This window comes from Bos taurus, chromosome 17 (assembly GCF_002263795.3).
Source record: "Bos taurus isolate L1 Dominette 01449 registration number 42190680 breed Hereford chromosome 17, ARS-UCD2.0, whole genome shotgun sequence".
NCBI classification, from domain to species: Eukaryota; Metazoa; Chordata; class Mammalia; order Artiodactyla; family Bovidae; genus Bos; species Bos taurus.
The window spans coordinates 36,733,129-36,751,300 of record NC_037344.1 but is presented as its reverse complement, the minus strand read 5'-3'; the positions used below and the strand labels follow the sequence as shown (position 1 = coordinate 36,751,300).

The 18,172-nt window shown below is 38.6% G+C and overlaps 1 protein-coding gene across 2 annotated transcripts in view; it reads right to left on the bottom strand.

Moving 5' to 3' along the window:
• The window catches only part of FSTL5 (follistatin like 5), a 930,240-nt gene that overhangs the window by 439,754 nt on the left and 472,314 nt on the right, over nt 1-18,172 (bottom strand). The gene's annotated exons all lie outside the window — the stretch shown is intronic.

Sequence of the window (18,172 nt, the reverse complement as noted above, 5' to 3'; positions counted from 1 at the left end):
TAACATCCTCCCAAGCTGGAAGTGAAGCCATTTGGGATTCTGAACTAACTCCCTGGATCACAAAGGAGCTATTAAGCAAATTACTGTTTCCAGGAGCCAGTTAGAATTAATGCACCAATTGATGATGGGAATCTACCCAAGCACGGGTGAGAAAAATCGCCAAAATGCTTTTCTGCTCTGTGCTCTGTTCCTTGGACTGTGGCAGTAGCTGTTTTAAGATTCTACTGATTTTGACTGTAGCTTGTCTGGTAAAAGGGCTCCCCAAGATTTTTCAAACATTCCTTTTCCCCAGGTAGCTGCATGCCTGTGTCCAACAGTCTTTCATATTTGTCCACAGAGGGAGTGGTTCACATTGCTTGGAGGTTTGCTTTACCGTGTACGTTTTGTTAAAGTTGGTGCAATCAGGAAACACAAGCTTTGAAGTCAGCCAGCTTTGGGTTTAGACCATGCCAAGGCTACATAATAGCTCTATAATTTCTGGCAAGTCACTCAACCTTTTCTCACTAAGAAATTAATGATAGCAACCTCTACTTCTCCTGGTTGGTGTGCAGATTATAAATACAAATATGCATATATATATATATAAAAACAGTTTTAGTCAAGTGAAACACATATAGTATACACTCAGACATAATCATTTAATGTTAAAAATAATGATTTATATATACACAAATGTGCTTCTAATTATAAAAATTCATTGGAGTTTTCCACACCAGCTTGTGTATATTATGGTTACATATAGTTTGAAAGATTGAGACTTTGTCATAACAATGGCAGATTGGTGATAATAATGTCTATTTTAATGAGCTATTTTTAACTCTTTTATGGAACACCCTAGTGTTAAAAGTTGTCATGCCTGCATGAGGATGAGCTGCAGAGACAGCTCTGAGGATGGAGCTTAGCCTATGCATCACTAGAAGCTCCTACCCCTGTCACCTGAGTGGTGACACGCAATGACAGTGTTTGCACTGCTAAATATAGCTTTCACAACATCATGTGCTCTCTATTCTTATTTACTGTATTCAAATTTCATTGGCTAAGCTGGCATTTACTGCCTTAGAGGAGGAAAAATGTGAGTGATTTATCTGCTTTCCATATAAATAGATATGGTTGATAGTGAGTGGTAAAGTCCTTGGCTTTCGCACAGTCCAGCTGGAGGGATTAACAAAACTACTTAATGGCTAGAGCTATTTCTCCTATAAGCCTAATGGGAAAACAAATACTGCTTTTCTGTTTAGAAAGCAACCAAGCTCTCAGCCACTCTCCATCTGTTGTTTGTTAGTTGATGAGAAAAGCCTTTTCCCAGGTGGCAGAGGGGCAGTGTTTTTGATCTTACCTCACTGTGCTCTTTCTAAAGACCTGTGGGGCCAGCACCACAGTAGTTTTTAGGATGCAGTGATAATGGAATCTGGTCAGATACTTTAATACTATTTTTGCTGGCTTTAATTCACATACTTTGTGAAATGATGGAACAGAAAGTTGGAAGAGAAGCTTTCATCATTGTCTCATATTAATTTCTGTTCTAATATTTTATTCAAGGTAAATTGTGTATAAACCAAGAGAACAGATGTCTATCCTTTTCCTTAATACTGATTTTGGCATAAGACTAGCTTGCTTTTGATTTGATCTTGATTCGATCATGATGATACAACTCAAGCTGGATATACTGTTTTAAGGAATGTGCTTTAGAAAAGTGCATGGTCCTGGCTAGTGAGATTACATATATATATATAGCTGTTCAGTGATATTTGGCCTGCTATGATAGAGGGGTTAAGTGATTCATCCCTTCATAAATCCATTGTTTAATATATATTTTCCTCATTTATTCCATGTCTGTTCAATGAAATAGCTTACTTAAGACATGCTTCCTGGTAAGCATGTTTCTCCTTTGTTTCCTGATGGGAGATTTGGCATGGTGTGAGGTGTTTCAATGTAGGAGTTATTATCTTGTGACCTTTTAACCATCATGGGAAAATTGCTTTAGATATTCTGGGTTCTGATAGCCTTAAAGAGCTGTGTGTTTGACTGTTGAGAAGAAAATGTAAAATAAGATAGAAGCAGTAATACATTAAGCACTCTGGCACTGGGAATTCAAATTTGTAGGACATTTATTTCATTTATTGTCTGGCTCTGGTTCTAAAACCTTTCCAGTCTAACCTCTTCAAAATGCATGTGTTACATCTGACATAGAGACTACTGGCAAAGCCAGATTCACTGAACATACTGTCATTTTAAAATATATTTTAATTAGGATAAGTACATTATTTCTTTATATGTAATGAAGTGAAGTGAAGTGAAAGTCACTCAGTCATGTCCGAATAATTGTGACCCCATCGACTGTAGCCTGCCAGGCTTCTCTGTCCATGGAATTCTCCAGGCAAGAACACTGGAGTGGGTAGCTGTCCCTTCTCCAGGGGATCTTCCCACCCAGGGATTGAACCCAGGTCTCCTGCATTACAGGTGAATTCTTTACCATCTGAGTCACCAGGGATGCCCTTATATATAATGTTATTGCACATTTAATAGAATATTGTGTAGTGAAAATGTAACTTTTTTACTCACTGAAAGTGAAAGTCGCTTAGTCATGTCCAACTCTTTGCAACCCCACGGACTGTATAGTCCACGGTATTCTCCAGGCCAGAATACTGGAGTGGGTAGCTTTTCCCTTCTCCAGGGGATCTTCCCAACCCAGGGATTGAACCCAGGTCTTCTGCATTGCAAGTAGATTCTTTACCAGCTGAGCCACAAAGGAAGCCCAAGAATACTGGAGTGGGTAGCCTATCCCTTCTCCAGGGGATCTTCCTGACTCAGCAATCTAACTGGGGTCTCCTGCATTGCAGGCACATTTTTACCAACTGAGCTATATACTCATTAGGAAATAAAAATTCATGTAACTTGCATTATTATAATATTCATTTGACTGTAGTGGTCTGGAAATGAAAGTCGCTCAGTCACGTCCAACTATAGAGTCCAAGGAATTCTCCAGGCCAGAATACCGGAGTGGGAAGCCTATCCCTTCTCTAGGGGATATTCCCAACCCAGGGATGGAACCCAGGTCTCCCTCATTGCAGGCAGATTCTTTAATAGCTGAGCCACAAGGGAAGCCCACAGTGGTCTGGAAACAAAACACAATAATTCTGAGAAATGCTTATAAAATATGCAGTATCTCAGATGATCAACAAGAACTGGAAAGAGAAATAGAAAATGCCAGAGGCAGATGTAGAGGGTTGTCTCCTGCTGTGAGATATATGGGTATTAGATTTCTGGGGATAAGGCATGATTTGGAAATCCAAAGTTATTATATTAACTTTCATGCAAGAGATACAGTGCATGTGATTTTGGTGGTCTTGAGTCATGCTGATGAGACTATTTGTGTAGGAGATCAGAGAGAGGAGTGAAATCTTCCAGTTTTGTTTCTTTTCTTTACTCTCCTTAGTGGAACAGGAGTGAAGGAGGAGATAGAACAGGCTCTATCTATCTTGAGAGCAGGACTCCAACTTGGGCAGGACTGTGGACTTTGAGTTATATGCCCAGTATCTATGGAAACGACATACCAACTGGGAAACCAGGCCCCCGAAGGAAGAGCCCCAGGGCTCTCCATCACCTAAAAGAATACCCTAATTATCTGTGTAACCAAATAGAATCATACATTCTATTACACTTCTTAGAGAATGACCACAACTCTATTGATAATTGTCCACGGTTGACTACCCAGGTTTAAGGCATATAAATCAAGGATTAGACCCAGAAAAACTGTACAAAAAAGATCTTCATGACCAAGATAATCACGATGGTATGATCACTCACCTAGAACCAGACATCTTGGAATGTAAAGTCAAGTGGGCCTTAAAAAGCATCATTACGAACAAAGCTAGGGGAGGTGATGGAATTCCAGTTGAGCTATTTCAAATCCTGAAAGATGATGCTCTGAAAGTGCTGCACTCAATATGCCAGCAAATTTGGAAAACTCAGCAGTGGCCACAGGACTAGAAAAGGTCAGTTTTTATTCCAATCCCAAAGAAAAGCAATGCCAAAGAATGCTCAACTACTGCACAATTGCACTCATCTCACACGCTAGTAAAGTAATGCTCAAAATTCTCCAAGCCAGGCTTCAGCAATACGTGAACTGTGAATTTCCAGATGTTCAAGCTGGTTTTAGAAAAGGCAGTGGAACCAGAGATCAAATTGCCAACATCTGCTGGATCATGGAAAAAGCAAGAGAGTTCCAGAAAAACATCTATTTGTGCTTTCTTGACTATGCCAAGTCCTTTGACTGTGTGGATCACAATAAAGTGTGGAAAATTCTGAAAAAGATGGGAATACCAGACCATCTGATCTGCCTCTTGAGAAACCTATATGCAGGTCAGGAAGCAACGGTGAGAACTGGATATGGAACAACAGACTGGTTCCAAATAGGAAAAGCAGTACATCAAGGCTGTATATTGTCACCCTGCTTATTTAACTTCTATGCAGAGTACATCATGAGAAACGCTGGGCTGGAAGAAACACAAGCTGGAATCAAGATTGCCGGGAGAAATATCAAAAACCTCAGATACGGAGATGATACCACCCTTATGGCAGAAAGTGAAGAGGAACTAAAAAGCCTCTTGATGAAAGTGAAAGAGGAGAGTGAAAAAGTTGGCTTAAAGCTCAACATTCAGAAAACGAAGATCATGGCATCTGGTCCCATCACTTCATGGGAAATAGATGGGGAAAGAGTGGAAACAGTGTCAGACTTTCTTTTTCTGGGCTCCAGAATCACTGCAAATGGTGACTGCAGCCATGAAATTAAAAGATGCTTACTCCTTGGAAAAAAAATTATGACCAACCTAGATAGCATATTGAAAAGCAGAGACATTACTTTGCCCACAAAGGGCCATCTAGTCAAGGCTATGATTTTTCCAGTGGTCATGTGTCTATGCAAGAGTTGGACTGTGAAGAAAGCTAAGTGTTAAAGAATTGATGCTTTTGAACTGTGGTGTTGGAGAAGACTCTTGAGAGTCCCTTGGACTGCAAGGAGATCCAACAAGTCCATTCTAAAGGAGATTAGCCCTGGGTGTTCTTTGGAAGGAATGATGCTAAAGCTGAATGAAACTCCAGTGCTTTGGCCACCTCATGCGAAGAGTTGACTCATTGGAAAAGACTCTGATTCTGGGAGGGATTGGGGGCAGGAGGAAGAGGGGGCGACAGGGGATGAGATGGCTGGATGGCATCACCAACTCGAAGGATGTGAGTTCGAATGAACTCTGGGAGATGGTGATGGATAGGGAGGCCTGGCTTGCTGTGAGTCATGGGGTTGCAAAGAGTCAGACTCGACTGAGCGACTGAATTTAACTGAACTTTTTTGTGTCTTTCTTTTTCCTTTGTTCAGACTAGTTTCACGGAATTTGGGGCGTGGGTTTGGGCAAGTACACTTAGGGTATATAAGGTTTTCACAAAAACTGGTCGGGGTCCTTGGTTAAGAGGAAACTCTGCCTTGGGCCCGCAAATGTAATAAACTGCACTCCACCATCTGCATTGTCCTTCTGAGTGAGTTTGTTTCCCAGAATGCATGGCTACAACAGGAGAAATGATGGACTTAAAAGAAATATACTATTAACTTTGCCAAATACAAATTGGCAATTGCCATCTGCCTCTACAAGGTTAAAACTTTAGCCTCTGCAGCTGCTGCTGACCTATAACACACCCTTAAAGGAATTCAGGGCAGAGATTAGGAATGAGGCACTCTGTGCTCTGGACAAAACTGGCAGAACAGGTCTTCAGTCAGAGATTATTCAGGAGAAGATTTTATTAGCCCAATTCTTGAATCTCTTCCTATTTAGAAAAACACTAAAATCCTTCACGGTGATACCCCCACTTCATAACTAGCAGTAATCTTCATGAGATTAGTAGAAACCTTCTGAAAAACAACATGTGTTTGATTGCATGTACTCCACCTTCACCAAAATCACATGCACTGTCCCTCCCCCTATTTTTTGGACTAGTTTCTGAGAGCTATCTGAAATGCTGTCTCCCAGTCTATAGTCTTCATTTTGTCCTAAATAAAACCTAACTAATAACTCTCAGGTTGTGCATATTTTTTTCTACTTGATAATACGTTCAAGTAACATGAGCTCTCCTTCATCCTTTGCAAACTATTTTTCTCAAACTAATCATGAACGTGTCAGAATCACAAGGTCTTAGTACTGACTTAGAGCTCAGTGATCCTCTATTTTAAAGAAAACCCATCACATTTATGAAGTTGAAGAGAGGCAGATATATTCACTCCTTTACTTGACAAATGTGTAAATTACATCAAAGCCCAAGGCTCAGAAAATAAATATACTCTTGTGGTAACAATACACATCTCCAGGCATTGCCTTTAAGTTTTTCCCGTGATAATATATAGGTTGGATCTTTTATTACTTGGCTCTCCAGACAGGTTCTTGTACACTTTCTTTCTTTCCTTCTCCCTCTCTCCCTTCCTTCATTCTTTTGTTTCCTTTCTTTGCAACCAACAAATGCCAGAAATAGAGCTGGGGACTGGAGATTAATTAGTAAGGAAGAAAAATACACTCTGCTCTTAGAGAGTTAATATTCTAGAAAGGATGAGTGGGGCAAATTATTAGAAAACTTGGGAAAAAAGATAATTGTAGATTACCAATCATATTAAAAAAATAAACAACATAAAAGGACAGAGGATAATTAACATTATAAATAATAGTTGTTTGATCATATATAACTGATGCTACTCTGTGATAAATGTATTTAAAGAATCACATGGATATATCACATCTTCTAAGTTCTCTTTTAGGCTTTATAACATGTCTAGCTAGTTAAAAGACATTTAAAAATCATTAGGGTCAATATTAATTTTTAAAGTTTAGTTGAAATACAATAATATGAAATCATTGGTGGGATGAAAATTATTTTATTTTCAAGGCATTCTGTATGGCTCACTGGGATTCTCTGAACATGAGTGCCAACATTTTTAATGTACCTTGACATTCTAAAATAAATATGCTACAAATAATATGTTTAAAAACTAAATTTTGGTATATACATATGGTGGAATATTACTCAGTTGTAAATAAAAGCAAATAATAGCACTTGCAACAAAATGGATAAATATAGAGATTGCCATACCGAGAGAAGTAAGTCAGACAAAGAAAGACAAATGTTATATGATATCACTTATATGAGAACTCTTAAAAAAAAAAAAAAGGTACAAACAAATTTATCTAAAACAGAAATAGAGTTACCAATGTAGAAAACAAACTTATGACTTTACCGGGGATAAGGGGGTAAAGAGGGACACATTGGAAGATTTAGTTTAACATATACTCATTACTAGAGCTTCCCTGCTAGCTCAGTCATTAATGAAATTGCCTTCAATGAAAGAGACCTGGGTTCAATCCCTGGGTCAAGGAGATCCCTGGAGAAGGAAATGGCAATCCACTCCAGTATTCTTGTCTGGAAAATCCCAAGGACAGAAGAACCTGGTGGGCTATAGTCCATGGGGTCACAAGAGTCAGACATAACTTAGTGAATAAACCACCACCACCACCATATACATTACTAGGGCATCCTCGTTGGCACTAGTAGTAAAGAAACTGCCTGGCTGATGAGAAAGACATGGGTTCAGTCCCTGGGTTGGGAAGATCCCCTAGAGAAGTGTATGGCAACCCAGTCCAATATTCTTGCTTGGAGAACCTCACGGAGAGGAGCCTGGCAGGCTGCAGTCCACGGGGTTGCACAGAGGTGGACACGACTGAAGCGACTTAGCACATATGCATACACATTACTATATATAAAACAGATAACTAATAAGGATCTACTGTATAGTACAGGGAATTCTACTTAATGCTCCATAAAAACCTAAATGGAAAAAACCTAAATGGGAAAAAAATTATATATATATACACACACACACACACACACACATATATATAACTGAATCACTTTGCTTTATGACAGGAACTAACACGGCACCCCACTCCAGTACTCTTGGCTGGAGAATCCCATGGACGGGGGAGCCTGGTAGGCTGCAGTCCATGGGGTCGCTAAGAGTCGGACATCACTGAGCGACTTTCACTTTTCACTTTCACGCATTGGAGAAGGAAATGGCAACCCACTTCAGTGTTCTTGCCTGGAGAATCCCAGGGACCAGGGAGCCTGGTGGGCTGCTGTCTATGGGGTCGCACGGAGTCGGACATGACTGAAGTGACTTGGCAGCAACACAGCATTATAAATCAACTATACACCAATAAAAATTCAAACAAACAAGCAAAATAACATTTTTTAAATTACTAATAATTCCCATTGTAGGTGAAGACATACTACTATGAACATTTATAAAGGTCAAAACATGCTATGATAAAAATTAAACATGGTGTTAAGTTTTTAAAAAAAGCAGTACATTTTAGCTTTCAAGTTATTGTAGGAACAGCCTTAAAGAAAAACAAAACAGTATTTGAAACTACTTACTATGGTTTCCAGATACAATTGAAAGTATTGCTTTTTTAATTGTAGCAGTTAGCTGCACCTAAACCAAAAATTACAGGCCTTACCTTTCTCTGTTAAATGCTAACCATTGTTGTTATTATTGTTACTAAAGCCTTAGCTCTTAAAAGGTAATTCCCAGTTCTACTAGGATCTACCTACTGGCATTGCCAATGCTGTTCTGACTCCAGGTTTCTGCTGCCTTATTTTGTATATCTGACAGGTTTATGGGATTTTTAAATGTTGAATAGGATTAATTACCATGGTATTCCCAGAGAGTCCCCACCTATCCCCTTCTCTATCCACACAAGTGCTTATTTGTTTGCAAATAAAAAGTGCTTATTTGTTTGTTTAGTTTGTTCCCACTAAAATAGTATTTTATCTATGAGGCAAAACAATTCCTACCAATCTCATTGTAAATAAATATGTTGACTAGCCACCAGAACCTTTTAAAAAATCTTTAAATTTGTACTAGGCTTAAGAACTCTCAAAATAAAGATTAACTCAAAATAAAGATTAACTATGTAACAGTTCTAATAAGTTTTAAAGAAAATGAATACGTACAAAGTCTGTAAAGACATCGGCATCATGCCCATCCTGTTAGCTAAAAATATCTAGTGTTATTTATTCCTTTTTTATTTAATTTTGCAAATGTATTCACACATGGAGTCATTGAGCAAATGGCTTTTTAAGTCAAAAAAAAAATATATATATATATATAACATAATAATCTAAATCCTGAGAACAAGGAGTTCTTCTTACTATTTTAATAAATAGTTGGCATGTGTGCACATTAGGGAAATATTTCATTCTAATAGGTATTCCTAATGTGAATCAGCTTATTAAGATGACAGAATCTAAATGAAGAAAAAAGCTAAATCAATATACTCAATACAGCTGCTTATTTAAACTCCGAATCACAAGGGAATAATTTGGCTTACTTAAATTTCATGGGTGGTTATTTTATGAAATGGGGAGAAGGCTGAGGGACATATTTTCCAAGCTGTTAGCACCATTTGCCTTTAAGAGCACAATGTTGGCTGTTCTTAAATTAAACCAGGAGAATTTTAAGCTGAGGAGTCTCTAATGCCTTGGTGCAAATGTAATCCAGCCCACACCTAAGCCTGTAAATGCCTCAGGTTATGAAATCAAAACCTATCACAAACCAATCACAAACAACTAACTATGCTTTGCTGCTGCTGCTGCTGCAAAGTCACTTCAGTCGTGTCCGACTCTGTGCGACCCCATAGACGGCAGCCCACCAGGGTCCCCCGTCCCTGGGATTCTCCAGGCAAGAACACAGCCAATCTGGACCTTCCTTACTTTGTTTCCATCTTCTCTTTGTAAAAGATTTCCTAGCTCGCCTCCACAGAGGGCTTCTAACTACTTCTGGTTTGGCACTGCCAGATTTGAGTGGATTTTTGCTCAAACAAGCTCTTAAAATTTTAATGTTAAATATTAATTATAGGGGACTGGGATGCAAAAGTAGGAAGTCAAGAAACATCTGGAGTAACAGGCAAATTTGGCCTTGGAATACGGAATGAAGCAGGGCAAAGACTAATAGAGTTTTGTCAAGAAGATGCACTGCTTATAGCAAACATCCTCTTCCAACAACACAAGAGAAGTCTCTACACATAGACATCACCAGATGGTCAACACCAAAATCAGATTGATTATATTTTTTGCAGCCAAAGATGGAGAAGCTCTATACAGTCAGCCAAAACAAGACCAGGAGCTGACTGTGGCTCAGATCATGTACTCCTTATTGCCAAATTCAGACTTAAATTGAAGAAAGTAGGGAAAACCACTAGACCATTCAGGTATGACCTAAATCAAATCCCTTATGATTATACAGTGGAAGTGAGAAACAGATTTAAGGGCCTAGATCTGAAACATAGAGTGCCTGATGAACTACGGAATGAGGTTCGTGACATTGTACAGGAGACAGGGATCAAGACCATCCCCGTGGAAAAGAAATGCAAAAAAGCAAAATGGCTGTCTGGGGAGGCCTTACAAATAGCTGTGAAAAGAAGAGAAGTGAAAGGCAAAGGAGAAAAGGAAAGATATAAGCATCTGAATGCAGAGTTCCAAAGAATAACAAGAAGAGATAAGAAAGCCTTCCTCAGCGATCAATGCAAAGAAATAGACGAAAACAACAGAATGGGAAAGACTAGAGATCTCTTCAAGAAAATTAGAGATACCAAAGGAACATTTCATGCAAAGATGTGCTCAATAAAGGACAGAAATGGTATGGACCTAACAGAAGCAGAAGATATCAAGAATATGTGGCAAGAATACAAAAGATCTTCATGCCCCAGATAATCACGATGGTGCAATAACTGACCTAGAGCCAGACATCCTGGAATGTGAAGTCAAGTGGGCCTTAGAAAGCATCACTATGAACAAAGCTATTGGAGGTGATGGAATTCCAGTTGAGCTATTTCAAATCCTGAAAGATGATGCTGTGAAAGTGCTGCACTCAATATGCCAGCAAATTTAGAAAACTCAGCAGTGGCCACAGGACTGGAAATGGTCAGTTTTCATTCCGATCCCAAAGAAAGGCAATGCCAAAGAATGCTCAAACTGCCGCACAATTGCACTCATCTCACACGCTAGTAAAGTAATGCTCAAAATTCTCCAAACCAGGCTTCAGCAATATATGAACTGTGAACTTCCTGATGTTCAAGCTGGTTTTAGAAAAGGCAGAGGAACCAGAGATCAAATTCCCAACATCTGCTGGATCATCAAAAAAGCAAGACAGTTCCAGAAAAACATCTATTTCTGCTTTATTGACTATGCCAAAGCTTTTGACTGTGTGGATCACAATAAACTGTGGAAAATTCTGAAAGAGATGGGAATACCAGACCACCTGACCTGCCTCTTGAGAAATCTGTATGCAGGTCAGGAAGCAACAGTTAGAACTGGACATGGAACAACAGACTGGTTCCAAATACGAAAAGGAGTATGTCAAGGCTGTATATTGTCACCCTGCTTATTTAACTTATATGCAGAGTACATCATGAGAAACGCTGGGCTGGAAGAAACACAAGCTGGAATCAAGATTGCCGGGAGAAATATCAATAACCTCAGATATGCAGATGACACCACCCTTTTGGCAGAAAGTGAAGAGGAACTCAAAAGCCTCTTGATGAAAGTGAAAGTGGAGAGTGAAAAAGTTGGCTTAAAGCTCAACATTCAGAAAACGAAGATCATGACATCCGGTCCCATCACTTCATGGGAAATAGATGGGGAAATAGTGGAAACAGTGTCAGACTTTCTTTTTTAGGGCTCCAAAATCACTGCAGATGGTGACTGTAGCCATGAAATTAACAGCACTCCTGGCTAAGCCCTATTTGCATAGGGCAGGCCCAGGGGGAAGAAAACATAAAAGGAGGAGTCAAGCACTCTCTCTCTCCCACCTCCCCCCGCCCCAAGCTCCCCCCCCCCCATCCTTACTCCTTGAAAGGAAATTTATGTCTAACCTAGATAGCATATTGAAAAGCAGAGACATTACTTTGACAACAAAGGTCCGTCTAGTCAAGGCTATGGTTTTTCCTGTGGTCATGTATGGATGTGAGAGTTGGACTGTGAAGAAGGCTGAGGCCAAAGAATTGATGCTTTTGAACTGTGGTGTTGGAGAAGACTCTTGAGAGTCCCTTGGACTGCAAAGAGATCCAACCAGTCCATTCTGAAGGAGATCAGCCCTGGATTTCTTTGGAAGGAATGATGCTAAAGCTGAAACTCCAGTACTTTGGCCACCTCATGTGAAGAGTTGACTCATTGGAAAAGACTCTGATGCTGGGAGGGACTGGGGGCAGGAGGAGAAGGGGACAACAAAGGATGAGATGGCTGGCTGGCATCACTGACTTGATGGACGTGAGTCTGAGTGAACCCCAGGAGTTGATGATGGACAGGGAGGTCTGGCGTGCTGCGATTCATGGGTTGCAAAGAGTCAGACGCGACTGAGCAACTGAACTGAACTGATTAATAATTAAACTTCAATGTCTCTTTTAACATTGCTAACAAATTCAAGGGTGCCATTTTATTAAGTGAAATATGCCTATGTATATTCTCATCTTATCCTGAGGAGCAAATAGTTGGGACCATGATGCAAGAAGTTGTTCTTTCTCTAAGGGACACTTTATTCACCCTGGTTTACCTCTGTGACCCTGTGAAATTCATCTTCTCATATTGCTTGTTTTCCAATCTGCAGCAATCTCATTTCCTTTCCAACTCAAACACATCATAGTACCCTTTGGAAATCCTGTTCTGATCAGAAAATTTTCTTTGCCTTATGTTTCTTATGAACACATGTTCTTCACCATGCTGACTTTAAGAAAATCTGATTACTCCTTAGTAAAGCCATTTGTCCAATATGTATAACATTGAAAGTTAATTTTTCTCTCATATCTATTCTACCTCAATGGAAGGAAGATAGTCAATAGCTAAATGGTTCTCTATTGGTACATCTGGATAATTTCTTTTTCCCAAATGAGTTTTCTTTCATTAAACAGATAGAGAATATAGATGGGTAGATAGATAGATAGATAGATAGATAGAAGATGAACAGATAGATAGATAGAAGATGAACAGATGGATGGAGGGATGATAGAAACTATCCTTTGAATGTCAGGATATTCAGCTAGGTAATTCTTTCTTACTTTGTTCCCGTTTTTCACCAATGTATTTATCTCTTTATTCACAATTTTTCTGTCTACCTAAATTCTTTATCAATGTCCCTAGCAACTTAAAAAGACATATGAATATTTGACAAAACTAATACAATTATGTAAAGTTTAAAAATAAAATAAAATTAGAAAAAAAAAAAAAAAGACATATGAATAAACTACCAGGAAGATTTCTGTGATTCATTTCATAACTACTGATTATTAATCTTCTCTCTTCTGAAGACCTTTTCTTACATGTCAGCCTTTCAAGAGGAATGTGATCATATCTTAGGTTACTTCATCCTGAAATCTTTAATTCAAGCATTACAGGTCTGTTTTAGGAATAACAAATGTCCTTAAACCCATAAATGCATTACTATGTTGCCAAGTACCCGATCACACTTGTCACATACACAATACTGAGGGAAAACCCCTCTTTATGTTTCAAATAAAGATACTTTATATTTGTTAAACCTTTTGCAATGAGTTATTATTCTATGACACATGCAAATTTAAAGCATATTGCTACAAGGACAATTTTTACTGAAGCAAACATTAATAAACATCAGATTTCAGAGAGCACTGAATTCTTATTGTTGGAGAAGACAGTTTAAGAGAAGGAACAGAAACAAATGATAGAGATGAACCTCAGACACTTGTCTAGATTTATACAGTGGAACTGAGAACAACAAACAAGTGAGGTTTCACACCTCATCAGCCCGATCTTCAGAAAGAGCCAAAACATTTGATTTTGCTTTAGTACACAGAACTAAAGTGAAAGAGTAGAGTGAAAGTTGCCTTAAAACTCAACATTCAGAAAATTAAGATCATGGTATCTGGTTCCATCACTTCATGGCAAATAAATGAAGAAATAATGGAAACGGTGACAGACTTTTTTTGGGGGGGGAGGGGCTCCAAAATCACTGTAGATGGTGACTGCAGCCATGAAATTAAAAGACGCTTGCTCCTTGAAAGAAAAGTTATGATCAACCTGCTGCTGCTGCTAAGTCGCTTCAGTCGTGTCCAACTCTGTGCAACCCCATAGACAGCAGCCCACCAGGCTCCGCCATCCCTGGGATTCTCCAGGCAAGAACACTGGAGTGGGTTGCCATTTCCTTCTCCAATGCATGAAAGTGAAAAGTGAAAGGGAAGTCGCTCAGTTGTCTCTGACTCTTTGCGACCACATGGACTGCAGCCTACCAGGCTCCTCTGTCCATGGGATTTGCCAGGCAAGAGTACTGGAGTGGGGTGCCATTGCCTTCTTCAACCTAGACAGCTTACTAAAAAGCAGAGCCATTACTTTGCCAACAAAGGTCCGTCTAGTCAAGGCTATGGTTTTTCCACTAGTCATGTATGGATGTGAAAGTTGGAATATAAAGAAAGCTGAGCACTGAAGAATTGATGCTTTTGAACTGTGGTGTTGGAGAAGACTCTTGAGAGTCCCTTGGACTGCAAGGAGATCCAACCAGTCCATCCTAAAGGAAATCAGCCCGGAATATTCATTGGAAGGACTGATGCTAAAGGTGAAATTTCAATACTTTGGCTACCTGATGTAAAGAACTGATTCATTGGAAGGGACCCTGATTCTGGGAATGATTGAAGGTGGGAGGAGAAGGGGACGACAGAGGATGAGATGGTTGGATGACATCATGGATTGAATGGACATGAGTTTGAGTAAGCTCCAGGAGTTTGTGGGACAGGGAGGCCTGGCGTGCTGCAGTCCATGGGGTCGCAAAGAGTCAGACATTACTGAGCGACTGAACTGAACTGAACATTAAACTGGCTACTGGTCAAGACCATTCAGTTCTACAGCCTCACTCTGAATAGGATCCAGGCAATTTAGCACAGATTCAAGAAAGATATTAGGGCAGCTCAGAACAAAATAAACTAAAAGTGCTCATTTGTTTTTAGTCACTAAATCGTGTCCAGCTCTTTTGTGACCTCAAGGATTATAGCCCACCAGATTTCTCTGTCCATGAAATTTCACAGCCAAGAATACTGGAGTGGGTTGCCATTACATTCTCCAAGTGATCTTCCCAACCCCGGAGTCAAACCCATGTCCCCTCCATTGGCAGGCAGATTCTTTACCACTGAGCCACTGGAGAATCCCCAAATGCCCATTTACCTGTTGTTAATAAAGGGAGATGATACTTTTAAAGCAAAAGTTCTCAAAAAAAACACTTCAAATGTGATTGACATATTACCTTTGTCATACAGTAATTAAGGCACATATATGGGAGAGAAGACAGTGATACTCTGTTCTATTTCTCTAAAAAAGCAAATTTGATCAAAACCCCAATCTCCCCTATCATCCAACCCCACATACTTTGGGGAGACAAAAGTCCTCGTCATGGGGTGTAAGTAGATCTGATACACACTAGAGGAAAGAAAGAGAGATGAGAGTTCACCTCTCTCTGAGGGGTATATCAAAACAAGGCAGAAGACTGAGCATAGGATTTCATGCAGCTGGGCTCAGGGACAGAAATTTATTTCCCCAGAGGAAAGAATGTGCTAGATATTGGTTTTTGATGTTGGCATTGTTATATTCTATAACTTGCCATTAGCTTTTGTTTTGTTTTGTTTTGTTTTTTCCTTAAAGAGGCAGATAGATGTTGGCAACTACTGATTGTGATGTCTTTGGTTATACACATTTAGGGGGATAATCTAAATAAAACCACCATGTTGTTTGACATGATAAGAAATTTGAAGCCTCAGGGAAAGTTAAATAATTGAAACCGAGAAACAGACTTGGGTCCTGCATCTGTGGTGTAGGGAATATAAGGCATGCTCTGGACAGAGCACAAGGAAAGGAAAAGTGTACAAAGTGCTTCTTCTAAACTGGATCTCAATATGCAATTTTTGTAATATGTGGAATAATCTCATCTTCTACCACCCTTACACATCTTCAGTCATTCAACAAACATACATTGTTTTTTGCAAATGGATTGTGTGTGTGTGTGTTTAGCTCAAAGAGAAGTGCAAAGGAGCTGACAGACATCTAGATTGTAGTAATGTAATAGTATTAATAGTATTATTACAATTGCTACTACTATTATGATTAGTTACTATACTAACTGAGGATCTACATATTTTTAAAATATTTAAATTGCACAATATAGTCAAGTAAAGCATATTATTTATTTAATAACATAGCTATGGGTGCCTTACTGAAAATGTTGCTGTCAATTATTTCTTATAACTTGCTATTATGGGCAAGAAAAAATTGCACAAAATATATATTTTGTAGTTTGACAAATAGAGATATTTTGCTATAACATGTACCAGCATCTTGAAATATATATTTGATATTTATTTTAAGTTTAGGTCAATTTAACATTATATCTGTAAAGATGGGACACTATATACTCTGGGGAAAATGCTCAATATCACAGTGGTTGCAGAATGATGACATGTACTTGTCTCTAGACTAGCCCACAGGATTTAACAACATTCATGCTAGCTACATGAGACAAGTATGTGAGTACCTCAAATGAGATGAGCAGAATAAAATATATAAAATAAGATAAATGAAATTTATTTAAAAAATACTGCAATTCATTTTTTCCCAATTTCTTGGAATAACCAAATTATTTTCATTCTCTTTCAAGAAACATTTTTCATTGTAAAAGTTGGCATTAAAATGTTTGTATATTTAATAATGTGGATATAGATTTCTGGGTTATGATGGCTGATTTGTTCTCACCTATCAAGCGATTGTAAACATTAAAAATGCACAGGATGACCTGGATAGAAATATTGATCAACGGTTCATCCACTAACACAAGCATGTGTGCTCTCTTTATTTCCATTATCATCCACCACATCCACAGGAAAGTTGGATTTGAAATATAATTATAACTAATAATTTTATCATGTTGCTTATATTGTGTGAGTTATGTTTCTTAGAAGGCTACATTTCCAAAATAATATTAATATCACATCCAATTTACATATTGTGTCTTATTATCTTTCCCAATATGTAGACAAGGCAATTGGGACACAGAGAGCTTAAATCACTTGCCAAAACCTGCACGGTGTCAAGTAGAGGAGATGAAATTTCATCCCAAATTCTATAATTAAAGTTCTTAATCACTACACTATGATCATAAAAATGATACTTTTTAACAGAAATCCTAGGACTTCATCAGTACAGGCCATGCACTCCTTGCTACTTAAAATATCTTCCTATGATCTTTTAAATGCATATCCCATCATAACATTTACTGACTTCTGTTATTACCTGTGTTAACTCTTCCAGACCTTCAACTGTTAAGGACAAATCTATCCATGTTCTCGCATCAATTTTTATCAACTTCATAAAACATGATTCTTTTCAAAGTATCGTTTCAATTTTGATAAATTTAAATTTATAGTTGGATATTTTCAATATACAAAAACCAGACTCAGATACTAAGTATGTGGTAACAGGTATTCATGTCAAGCTAGAGTGGTGAAGGGTTGGATCAAATGAGATCTAGGTCTATACCTTGTCATCTGACACTAGCAAGTATTTTCTTATTATTACAAGTTGCTGTGATTTTATGGGTCTTACCCCCTTCAGCTAATGTTTTTTATTATCTTCTCTCAAATGGAAAGTACTTTCATTTCTAATTTCCTGCAAGAGAAGCTTTGTGGTGGTGGAAGTCACTCAGTCATGTCTGACTCTTTGAGACCCCATGGGACAATAGCCTGCCAGGTGCCTCTGACCATGGGATTTCCCAGTCAACAATACTGGAGTGGGTTGCCATTTTCTTCTCCAGGAGATCTTCCCGACTCAGGGATTGAACCTGGGCCTCCTGCATTGCATACAGATTCTTTACCATCTGAGCCACCAGGGAAAACCAAGAGAAGCTTTGGAATATATATATATTCATTATTTGGAGTAAGAACAGAACATGTGCAGCAAGCATTAATGCTGCAATTATAAAACCTCAAAGTCAAATCATGTTATTTAATTTTTACTTGCAGTGTCTTAGAGTTATAAATTATATTTCTATTAAACATAGTTTGTAAATTATTAACAG